Source organism: Phocoena phocoena, chromosome 4, assembly GCF_963924675.1.
Source record: "Phocoena phocoena chromosome 4, mPhoPho1.1, whole genome shotgun sequence".
Classification (NCBI taxonomy): Eukaryota; Metazoa; Chordata; class Mammalia; order Artiodactyla; family Phocoenidae; genus Phocoena; species Phocoena phocoena.
In genome coordinates, this window is record NC_089222.1 from 20427784 (window position 1) to 20440701 (window position 12918).

The window sequence follows — 12918 nt, forward strand, 5'->3', positions numbered from 1 at the left end:
TTGTTACCTCTCCTTTTTCATTTCTAATTCTATTGATTTGAGTCTTCTCCCTTTCTTTCTTGATGAGTCTAAGCCCATTTTTAAAACCTAATCTGAGCTATATGCTCTCTGTATCCTTGCCACACAGTCATCATCCTGGGACCATCATCCTGAAAATTCCTTGCACTTCTCTCCTAGGAGGGATTCTCACTCCCCAAATCTACTGTCTTCAGCTGATCCTATCTCCCGTATTGGAAGAGCCCATCCTCCAGTGGCTTCCCTGAAATGGTGCATGAAAGGTAAATTGATACCTGAATACTAAAAACTGTCTTTATTCTACTCACAGTTTTTTGAAAATTTGGCTAAGTATAGGAACTCAGATTGGAAAACATTTTGCTCTATTGTCTTTTAGTTTATACTGTTGCTGTTGACAGGTTCTGAGTCCATTCAGATTTTTGATCCTTTCTATATGACCCATTTCTCACCTCCAGTAGTTTTTAAGTACTCACTCTGTCCCCAGGGTTTTGAAATTTTATAATAATACAACTTTATATAAGCCTTGTTGTTACCATTGTTGTGTTTTTTTCACTGAAATGGAGTTCTCTTAAGGGCCCTTCCAACTTCGAAACTTATGTCCCATGGCAAAAGGAAATTGTTTTGAATTACGTCTTTGGTCATTTTCTCATCTGTGATTTTTTTGTTCTCTTTCTGAAGAGCCTTTTCTTTGGATATTGGGTTTCTTGTCCTGCTCCTCCAATTATGTTACCTTTCCTTCTATTTTCTTCTCTGTTTTCCATTCTTTGCCAATTTGTGCTACTGTTTTATCTTTCAAACCCCCTATTGAATTTTTCCTTTCTGCTTTCATATTAATTTCCAAGAACTCTTTTCTTCCTTCTCTCTGAATGTTTCCTTTTTATTAGCTTTCTGTTCTTGTTTCATGAACACAAACCTTCCTTATCTCTCTGAGAATATTTATCCACACGGTTTTATTTTTGTTGTTCAATTTCCTTTGGTCCACTCTGCATCATCTCTCTTTTCTATACTTCCTGCTTTCTATATCTTTATTTTGATCTTCATATTTCACAGGAGACATTTTCCTCAGATGTCTGGTGAGGCACAGCTGTCTTCTCCTATTCAAGAGTGAGCCACTAAAAAGCTGATAGGAAGCCCTACGTGCTTGGCTGTGCTTGTCCAGGGCCAGAAGAGCTCCCACTTGTCAATGTCTGTGCATCTTTTCTCTTCAGCATCTTGTTCTCCTCTCATCTCTGGCTAGGAGAGAAAATCCTGACTGCCAGTGTTCTTGGAGTTGGTGTCAGAGGCATTGGGCCTTAGTAACTAATACAGTTTTTCTCCTTGCCTCCGTCATATTCCTGAAGTCCTAACATACAGAGCCGGGAATCCTTCCCTTTTTAACTATGTGGGGCCGGGATAGGGGTTGGGCTTCTAACTGCTTCTTGAGTCAAACATGTTTTAACACCAGCTACACCCACCTTCAGTGTCCCTAATTCTGAAGATCTTCAGGGTTCTGTGAAAGGAATGGGATTGTTTCTTCATTTACTTCCCCTACACTCATACCCTCTGCAGGCTTTCACTGTTCAGCTTTCCCTGGACTACTGGGTCAGTTACCAGTTGTGTATCAGCTTTCCAGCTTCCCATATTTGGCTAACATCTCTCTGCAATGCCTTTACCCTGTTTTATCCTGTAAGTGTCATTTTGGGGGACATTAGGGACATAGCATAACTAGAAGTCCCTCTGCCTTTTGAATTAAGTACAGACTTCCCACTCTGGTGTCCCTAGTTCTCCAAAATATCTTCAGCCAGCTTGTCCAGGCCCATCACCACTGCTGCCCCATCATGCACCCCTAGCTTCTGCCTTGGTCCTTTATGCTCCCTAAACACATTTGCCCCATTTTTTAAGGCACATCCTTTCTGCTGCCTCCTCAGCAAACTTTCCCTGATTCCACAAACAGAAATGGGTTTTCTATTGCTAAAAAATGGAGGGACACAGCTATTGAGAACTAATATCATGCTGGGCTCCCTGAGTAGCTTATCTCATTTGTTTAAAAAATAAAAAGGAGTAATTTCTCAAGATCAGTGATATTGTTCCTCTAAAAATAAATCTTAAGGGTTACACATTAAGATAGAAAACAAAGAGTCGAAAAATATATCCTTGAGGGCACATTTCCAATCACAAAGAGGTTACAATTCTAGTAAGTTAGTTAGAGTCTCACACACACACACACACACACGCACAGGAGACAGAGGGGAAAAGAAATTGTAGGAAAATAAATCTTTGTAGGATCAAAGTTTTAAATATGCTCCTCACTTATGCTATGAGTTTCAAAGGTTTACAAAGGCCTTTTGAACAATAATTAACAGTTTAACAATTGTTTAGAGTTTTTCTACTGCTCTTTATACTTTTATATTGAAGGTTCTGCTCTAGAGGTTGGGTAAAATGAAGCTGAGTTTGGGTTTCCAACCTTGGCCTCTATATTCCATGTTTCCATGCTCACTCATCCTAGCAGATGACTCCTCGCCTCCCACACAGGAGCACTGAGATGCAGGGAGCTGATGGAGGCTGCTTTGGAGGGTCTGTACTTCAGCTGCAGTATTTTGCTATGCTAAGTCACTGCACTGAAATAGGATCTACTCTCCACTGTATCCTAGTGGAGCGCTGACCAGGCCAAAGCTATAGAGAGACTTTATCTGCAAGCCTTAAATCAACTTTTGTGGTCAGTGATCAGAGCCCAAGCTGGCGACTGTGCACAGCTACCTCGATGGTAGGGGGCAGGGCAGGGGGTAGAAAGCTCAGTTCCTAGGGCCACTCATTGAAGTCATTTAGAAAACAAAGACTAATTGACCCTAATGAACCCCTGAACACTGAAGCAAACTGGGTTTAGGTATTTTTAGTGATGGCTAATTCTGTAAGCCTATTTGTTTAAACATGGCTAAACACAGGTACACTATAAAAAAATCAGAAAAGGAAAAATCAGAAAATATCTTTTAATAGTAGACCGATGTGTCACTATAAATCATCTTGGCATATTATTGAAAAACACAGCCCATCAACGTCACAAAATATTTGCATCTAGAAAAGTAGAATTTCATTTTTCTAACTCAAGTGGGTGATGTGTGCTCTTCTCATTAATCTACACTTGGTGACCCTTCTGAATTTTCCACTTGCCTCTGGAGAATCTTGCCCTCAGTGTGTCTGCTGCTCAACACAACCAAGGATGGTTATAACACAGCAGATACTGTGAATTATAGCTCCTTCCAAGATCCTCTCCGTAGTTTGACATTATTATTTTTCTTCAACAGAACACACAAGCAGAATTATCAGAAGAGGGAGGTAATAAGCATTAGAAAACAATGAAGAATGAACCTGTCTTTCCTTGCTGTTGAGGCCATGTGATGAGCAACATTTTCAAAGTGCCATCTATTGTATAACATAGATTTTAGGGAAAAATTAGATTATGCAGATAAAAAATTCTTCTGAGGTTTTCATACTGGTCTCACAAAATTTAAAGTGAGCACTGCAGGTCTTCTTATCAATCCTTAAATATTATTAACATATAACCTGAGTTACTACATCATCATCATATATGCAGATTATTGAATCACTGACTTGGGTATAATTCTCACCAATTTCCTTAGGAGTACAGTGATGGAATCATGAATCTTGGAGGGATCCAAGATAGCCCAAGTCCTTTCTTTTATTATTGATGTATATGAGTAAGTTTGGTAGGTAGGTAGGTAGGTAGGTAGGTAGTTAGAACAGTAGGTAAATTAGTAATAGTTAACTCCTCTAGTTTCACAGTGGATTTGATGCTTTGAGGCAGGTCAGCTCCTTCCATACTGGCAAATATCCCCAGGTATTAATCTAGAAATTAAAATTGGAAACTATCCAAAACCAAAGATTTTATAAATAAATAGAAAAGCCTTTTAAGTAGGGTGCACATCATTCCCTTCAGTCTCACATCCAATCACTTCTGACATTTACACTACCTACCTGACTCATGAAGTCAACTGCATTTTTCACCACCAATTTAAACTCTAAATCAGTTCTGTCTAATAGAAGTTTTTGTCATGAGGGAAATTTTCAACATCTATGTTGTTCAATTAGATAGTCACTAGACACATGTAGCTATTTAAATTAGTTAAAATTAAATAAAATAAAAAACTTCAGTTCCTCTCTCACACCAGCCACATTTTCAGTGCTCAACAGCCACAGGTGGCCAGGGGCTAATGTTTTGGACAGCACAGATGTAGAACATTTCCATCATTACAGAAAGTTCCATTTGACAGTGCTGTCCTAACCTATCAAAAACACTTTAAAAACATTCTGAAGCAGAGGTGCTACCATTGCTTTATTATAAATGTTTTTCCATATTAAAATTTCTTTCTTCATCAACTATATATGTATACACACACGTACGCACACACACACATTCTAAACTCTAATAACATATTTGAAAATCACTTTTTATTTCACAAAGAGCTTTCCCAACCACAATATTACTTTATCTCCACAAGAACTTATGGTCAGACAAGATTAGTGTGTTCAGGGTACTACGAATAGATAGTAGTATCTCATTTCACAATTGAGAAAACTAAGCCCCAAGGAGGTTAAGTGACTTATCTATAGTTATAGAGCTAGAAGTTGGAGGGGTCAAGATTTAAGCAAAGGTTTTCTAATTCCAAATCCAAGTCTCAGTTTAATAAGTCACAAATTCATGCTGTTCATTCATTTATTCATCAACATTTATTACCTACTCTGAACCAGCCACTATGCAGATTCTAGAATACCAAGGTTAGTAAGACATGTTCCTATTCCCAAGGAGCTCACGGTATAGTGGACAAGACAGACCAGTAAAATTGGCAGTTAAAATCCCCATGGACTTGAGCAACAGCAGTGGAAGAAGGAGATGCTATAGGAACACACAGAGGAGCACCTTCCCTGGTTGTAGTCAGGGGAGTCAGGAGGCATCAGAAGAAACTCTCTAGAGGAAACATCTAAGCTGAGAACAGAAGAAAGAGCAGATGTTGATTAGATGAAGAGTGAAGAGTGTCCTGGAAAAGAAAGTAGCACATTCCAAGGACTAGGGGAAGGAGTGCATAGGACAAATGCACAGAACTTGCATGATAAAGTCAGATATTCTCATGTATTCTGATTTAATTTCTTCCCTTCATCTCATTCTTCTCTTCCAGTTCCTAGTGTGTTTAATACACAGGGCAAGTTTTCTTTTTCCTGATTCTTCCCAAATGCAACTCCTTTTCCCACTGTATCCAAGGTTGCCCAACTCATGATCCCTCTATTGCCCCTGCTGCCTTCACTCTTTTTAACCCTTGAGTTCTCAATGACAACGTAGGCTTCTGGCAATCTCTTCCTCACAGTCTTTGCCAGCTGATCTCAAAAGTCTTCCCTAACACATATACACACAAATATTTGTGCAAGTGCATAACCACACTCCCCAGAGAGAACACATAGTGTGCTGCATGTTCCTGTATGTATTATTAGATCAATCAGCAATTATTTACTGAGTGCCCACCATGTACCAGGCACTCACTGTTCTAGGCACAAAACACAGTCCCTGCCTTCTTGGAGTACATATTCCAATAGGGGAGCACACAGAAAGGAAGAATTAAATATAGATGCCAGAAGGTGACACATCACACATATCCGTGCACATTAGTACATAAACGAGATCATACCATACATGATTCTCTAAGTTGCTCTTTTTTCAGTCTACTGTATATCAAGTGTGCCTTTACTCTTCAATACATAATGATCTTTGTGATCTTTTTTGATCACCAAGGCAACCTTGAGCAGTATGCAGAAGCAGCCTTTTCCTCCCTTTATTGTGAGTCTTTCTGGCAGAAGGCTTAGGCCCCTGCTTTCACACTACACATCGTTGCCTGGCTCCACTTTGAACCCAGGTGACCTTGTGAGCCACTTCCAGAGCATATCTTGGTCTCTTCCATATCCCAGGCTTGTTTGTCCCTGGGGAATGCACTTGGCAAGGGGCAAGGTACCCTCTGTCCTCAGTGCCCAGCCCATAGCGACCAGGAGGACCATAACACATTAGACTATCTTTTAGTCACATCTAAGCAAGTCCACACTCATCTTTCCAATCAGGGATCACAGGGTGTCCAGTCTGTGCTTGTTCTTTTGACTCCCTCTCTCTGGATACATCATGAGGACATTGAAATTTCCCTTCTGAGTTAAAAGTGTTTCCTTGTTGCTTGTAAACTAATTCAAACACCCACAAATAAGCTTCTTTTGTTTTCCCTAAAGGACTGATAATTAAAGTTTACAACCCAGGGCCCTCCCCAGACTGCACTTCATATGGCACATGCTCCCGGAGGCAAACACTTATTTTGCTGTCAGACTGAGCCAAGTCCCCATTAAAGGCTCTACCTTCTCCCAACTTGGTGACCTGGGGCAGGTTCCTCTATGGTTACTCTCCCAAGTACGATCTACCTTCTAGCTACTCCAAACCACTGGCATCCTGAACATTCCTTGCTTCCTCTCACCCATAAGTCTGTACACATTGTTGGTCTGTCTATCTGAAATGATAACAATAATGCCCATCACTTATTGTACACCTGCTATGTGTCAGTCCCTATGTCAACCACTTTATAAACATTATCTCAGTTGATCCTCAGAAAAATCCTTGAGATAGAATAATTTTCTATTTCTTGGAACCCAAGAATGAATCTATTTTCTTTCTTTCTTCTTCTTATACTTTTATTAAGGTACATTAACATACCACAAAATTCATGCATTTTTTTAAAAGTGAGCAATTCAATCACTTTTAGTAAATTTATAGTTCAGCAATCATCACTACAATTTTAGAACATCTCCATCACCCCAATAAAAGATCCTTCAAGCCCATTTGCCATCACTCCCTATTCCCAAACTCCACCCTAGGCAACCATTAATCTATTTTCTATCTCTATAGACTTTTCTTTCTGGACATTTCAAATAAATGGAATCATCCAATATGTGGTCTTTTGTGTCTGGCTTCTTTCATGTAGCATAATGTTTTTGAGGTTCACCCCTATTGGAGAACGTATCAGAACTCTATTCCTTATTAGTACTGCATAGAATTCCATTCTATGAATATACCACATTTTGTTCATCTGTTCTCTGGCTGATAGACATTTTGGTTGTTTCCAGTCTTTGCTACTGTGAATAATGTTGCATATGTGTTTTTTTTGTGGACGTATGATAGACTGAAATTATTGCTCTCAATACTTCATTCCCCACCAATAAGATAATACTTCCACATCCTTTGCCATGTAATCTTGTAGTGTCTCCCTCTGTAAGCAGAGTATAATTCTTCCCCATTAATGGTGGACTTGGCCATATGAGTTATTTTGACCAATGGATTGTTTGCAGAAGTGATAGTATGGGGACTTCCCTGGTGGCACAGTGGTTAAGAATTCACATGCTAATGCAGGGGACACAGGTTTGAGCCCTGGTCCAGGAAGATCCCACATGCTGCGGAGCAACTAAGCCCGTGTGCCACAACTACTGAGCCTGCACTCTAGAGCCCGCGAGCCACAACTACTGAGCATGTGTGCCACAACTACTGAAGCCCACGCACCTAGAGCCCGTGTTCCACAGCAAGAGAAGCCACCACAAGGAGAAGTCCACACACCACAACGAAGAGTAGCCCCCACTCGCCGCAACTAGAGAAAGCCCGTGTGCAGCAACAAAGACCCAACGCAGCAAGAAAAAAAGAAAGAAAGAAAGGACAGTGTGACAGCTTCAAGATGAGGTCCTAAGTGACATGACAAGTGTGCACTCATCCTTCTTGAGGTCTGTCATCTGCCATAAGGAGAATATGCCCCAGGTACCTTCTGGCTCCTAAATGAGAAGACATCTGGAACAGACCTGAACCCAATCTATAGCCTCTGACAATAAACCCAGCTAATCTCACCTGAGCCCAGCATTGGCCCCACCAATTGCAGACCTATGAATGAGAACACTGTATATTACCTGTTGTAAGCCACTGACTTTGGGGAATGGTTTGTTATGCAACATTATTTCAGCAATAGCTGACTAATACATCTAACTCTCTTCCCAATCCCTAATCCAAATTACTTACCATTACATGTCCCTATACCACACACTGTATATGTATAATATATGATAGATTTTGCAATATTCTGTTGAATTATTCTTTACTTCCATTTCTGTGGTAATTTCCATGATTAACATGAAATTCCAAGGGACTCTCTTTTATAGTAGAATCATTAAAGTATAGTTCTTAGTATGTGGTAAGCACACAGAGACATTTCTTAAAATGTTTTTGGTATATACAGCATTTTCCTGGCACCAAGAAAATATTCTCCAACCAACAGTGAGCATTATCTTATGAACAAAATTAATTCTCATTTGTTTTCTCTTCTCTACCTTCTCTTACCTCTATTTTCCTTAATAATTTTAATCATCTCTTTTACATCCATTCTCTCTGGATCCTCATAATAACCCAGTTTTATTCCCAATTTATAGATCATGATGAGAGAGTAAGTGACCTTCTCAAGGTCACACAGCTAGGAAGGAGACCTAGGAGACCTCCTAGGTCTGACCATAGGCCCTGTACACTGCCCATCACCAGATGTCTCTGGTCATTTCTCTCCTGAGTCTTTATTATACATGTGTTTTGCCTTTTCTTTTCTCTCAGGCAGTCCATCTGTCAGCAGGATCACAAACTTATGCTCTTCCAGTTTCCTTTCTGATAAACTCGGATTTTGTTTCTATATTACTGGGCAGCCAACTTTCTGAATCTTCTACTATATGACAGCAAAGGCTGATGTTGGTATGTTTTCTGTTTTCCATACCCTTGCTTTAAACACGTAGTTCTTTTCTTATATAGAACGTGGTGCTACTTCTGTTTTGTTTTGTTTTTAGATGTTTTTAATGTGAAATCATCTATAAGACTTATCTACTTGACCAAGTTATTCTATTGATATTTCCTGCAGCCTCTACAAGCAATTTTTAATAACTTCATCTACTCATCCATATATTTCTCCTTTATGAGTATGGCTTTCTTTTGACATTTCTTTGTGTATAATGTTCTTGGGTATTTTTTTAAATTCTTCAGTCTTTGCCTCTTCCTTTTCCCTGACACTTCCCTTTCAAAGGTTAACACTCATAACATTTTGTGTCCCTGTATATGAGTTATTTCAAAACAAGAACAAAGAATACTGCTCCATTCTGTATATGCTGTCATTTGGTTACTTGTTTGAGAATTCAAGGGGTTCACAACTCTTGAAATAAGTTTAAATTGATAAAATCTGGGTCAGTTGAGAGAGGATAATAAAGTCACTTTTCCCCTCCAATTATAGCTCTCTTCAGAATGAAATAAAAATGTGTTGAATGTTAAGAGTAAAAGAAGCCAGGATGATGGCAAATGACGGTAAGAAGCACTCTTTGGAACAATTCAAAAGCTGTCTTAGCAGAGGAGAAACAAACAGAAAAGGTAGATGGTTGATTTGATAATATTTAAGGCAACCATCAATATTAATTCCTACTGACCTATCTGCAGCATTTATTCATCTATCCATTCAACATATATTTATTGATATTCTACTATGTGTTAGCAATTATCAAGGTGCCTAGCCTGTAAATTGGCATTCAATAAATATCCAATGAACTGGAGTGAATTGCTTAAACAATGAGAATGGAGATAAATACTATAATGAAGATAGTATGGTCTCTTGAGCTTACACTCTGTAGGATTAAGAAGAGGCTTAATATTTATTGGAGAATGAATTACGTACTGGAAAAGTTTAACCTAATTGCCCATTTAATCCTAATATCTCATACTTTAAGAATAAGAAAAGTAGAGACATACGTCACTTAGGAGTTCACTGGGTGAAGTAGCAGTAAATCCAATCAACAATGACCTAAATAAATAGAAATTTATTTTTCTCACATAACAAGAAAGCAAATGAATTTCTGGAGATGATACAATAGGTAAAAATTTCAGGATCTACATTTCTATGGCTCTTTTGTTCTTTCTTTTCTTCTTATAGTCTCATGGTAACAAGATGGTTGCTGTATCTCCACATATCACATCCATATTCAAGACATGAATAAGGTGATAAGGAGAAGAATGGTGCTATATATTTCTGTCCCTTTTAATAGTAGAGAAAAAGCAGATTTAACATCATACTAAATGCTTCCTATGCATCATCTCATTAAACTGTCTTCTTGTTGGAATACATTTTTTAAGGATAAGGATCTATGGTAGTAAAATTTCCAAGTCCTTATTATCTGAAAATTTACTTATCTAGCATGCATACTTGAATAAAGTTGAGCTGGGTATAAAAATAAGTTCAAAATTATTTTCCATCAGGGTTTCAAAGATATTTCTCCATTGTCTTCTTGAATTAAATGCTTTAAATATAAGTCTGGCGTCACTCAAATGATTACTTCATTGTAGTTAATCTGCCTTTTGTAATTGCTATCTTTTTCATAAATTTTGATTTTTCATTGAAGTATAGTTGATTTACAATGTTTCAGGTGTACAGCAAAGTGATTCAGTTATACATATGTATATATATATATATATATATATATATATATATATATTCTTTCTCAGATTATTTTCCACTATAGGTTATTAGAAGATATTGAATATAGTTCCCTGTGCTATACAGTAGGTCTTTGCTGTTTATCTATTTTATACATAGTAGTTTGTATCTGCTAATCCCAAAGTCCGAATTTATCCCTCCCCTACCCACTTTCCCCTTTGGTAACCATAAGTTTGTTTTCTATGTCTGTGAGTCTGTCTCTGTTTTTTAAATAAGTTCATTTGTATCATATTTTAGATTCTACATATAAGTGATATCATATCGTATTTGTCTTTCTCTGACATACTTCATTTAGTATGATAATCTCAGGGTCCATCCATGTTACTACAACGACATTATTTCATTCTTTTTGTAGCTGAGTAATATTCCATTATATATATATACATATATATATATATACACACACACATATATGTATATATATATATACCACATGGCTGAGTAATATTCCATTTTATATATATATACATATATATGTGTGTGTGTGTGTATATATATATATATATATATATACACACACACACATCTTCTTAATTTAATCATCTGTTGGACATTTAGGTTGCTTCCATGTCTTGACTATTGTAAATAGTGCTGCTATGAACATTGGGGTGCATGTATCTTTTCAAATTTGAGTTTTCTCTGGATACATGCCCAGGAGTGGGATTGCTAGATGATATGGTAGTTCTATTTTTAGTTTTTAAAGGAACCTCCATATTGTTCTCCATTGTGTCTGAACCAATTTACATTCCCATAAATAGTATAAGAGGGTTCCCTTTTCTCCTGTCTCCAGCATTTGTTATTTGTAGACTTTTTAATGGTGGCCATTCTGACCAGTGTGAGCGGATACCTGATTGTAGTTTTGACTTGTATTTCTCTAATGTAATTGTTATCTTTTAATTTTTCTGTTTTTTCTTAATGTTCTGAGGTTTCATAAAACATCTCTAAGTATGGGTTATTTATCCTGTTCTGCACTGGTGGTCTCTATAAATCTGAAAACTATGACCATCTCAGGTGTTGGAAATTTTTCAGTTATTATTTTTTCAGATATTGCCTTTCTTCCATTCTCTTCATTTTTTGTTCCTGATACTCATCACAATGTTTGGGTTTCTTTATCTATTTCCATTTTTTCTTTATTTTTTCCATACTTTTGTCAGAGTAAGACAAGACATTCAGTTTAGTTAAAAACAAAGCTGAAATTTACTTAACTAAGAGAAAGATTAAACATATATAGATTGATTACCAGAAAAAAAAGATGATACAGGTTTATAAAATAAAAAGTAAACACATTTTGTGGAAAAGTGAGACAGTTTTATGTCCTTGGTAGATGTTTGAATAAAATTGTGTGCTCTAGAGCACACTGACATTGTAGTCAGGGAGATAGCTCAAGTTACTTATGGATTTTCCACAAAATACTGTGATCTCACCCACAGAATGCTTGTGGGATGCTCATCTGTGGCCAGCGGCTGCTGCTGTCCTTCTGAGGGTTTCTCCACCTCAGTAAAGCTGAGACTGCACCATTTCCCTCATTATTATACTTTACTTTTCATCTCTTGTTCTATTTGCATACCATTCTGGGAGAATTTCACAGCTTAACTGTTTGGCTCACTGATTCACTCTTCAGCTGGTTCAATGTGCTACTCAAACCATAAACTGAGGATTCTTTTTTCAGCAGCTATAAGTAGATAGATAGATTAGATAGACTCATGTGACTGGCCAGTTGGTGTTTGCTATCAACTAGGAACTCAGCCTGTGCTGATAATCAGGGGCTTTTTTTTCTCTTCATGTGGGGCGCTGGGGTTTTCTCATGGAGTGGCTCAGTTCCAAGAGCAAATGTCCAGAGAGATCCAGGTGGAAACCGTATTACCTTTTATGATTTAGCCTTGGAAGTACCATAACCACTTCTGCTGTAGCCATAAAACTCCCCAAATTTAAGGGATGAGAACATAGATTCCATCTCTCAATAAGAAGTGTGTCCAAGTCATATTATAAGAAGAGAATCTGGAATGGGAGTTGTAGGGATGGCAAATTAAGAAAGTACAATCTGTCACATTGTCTCTTTTTTAATGGTGACCTTCCTGAGTTACTGGTCAGTTTTGTTGTGGGTCACTCATATAGCCTCTCCTCTCTTGATGGGGCAGACTCATGACAGTGGCAGCTTCAGACTCACAGAGAAGATGCTACAAAAGCCCAGAGACCACCTGAGTCCTTAGCAGCAGTATGGTGGCCTCTGCTTACTGATCTGGTTCTTGTTCTGTTTTTTCTATTAAGGACTCTCCATTTCCACTACACAGATAGTCCCCTTTGTTGTTTTATGGCTTGGCTATGTATTCCT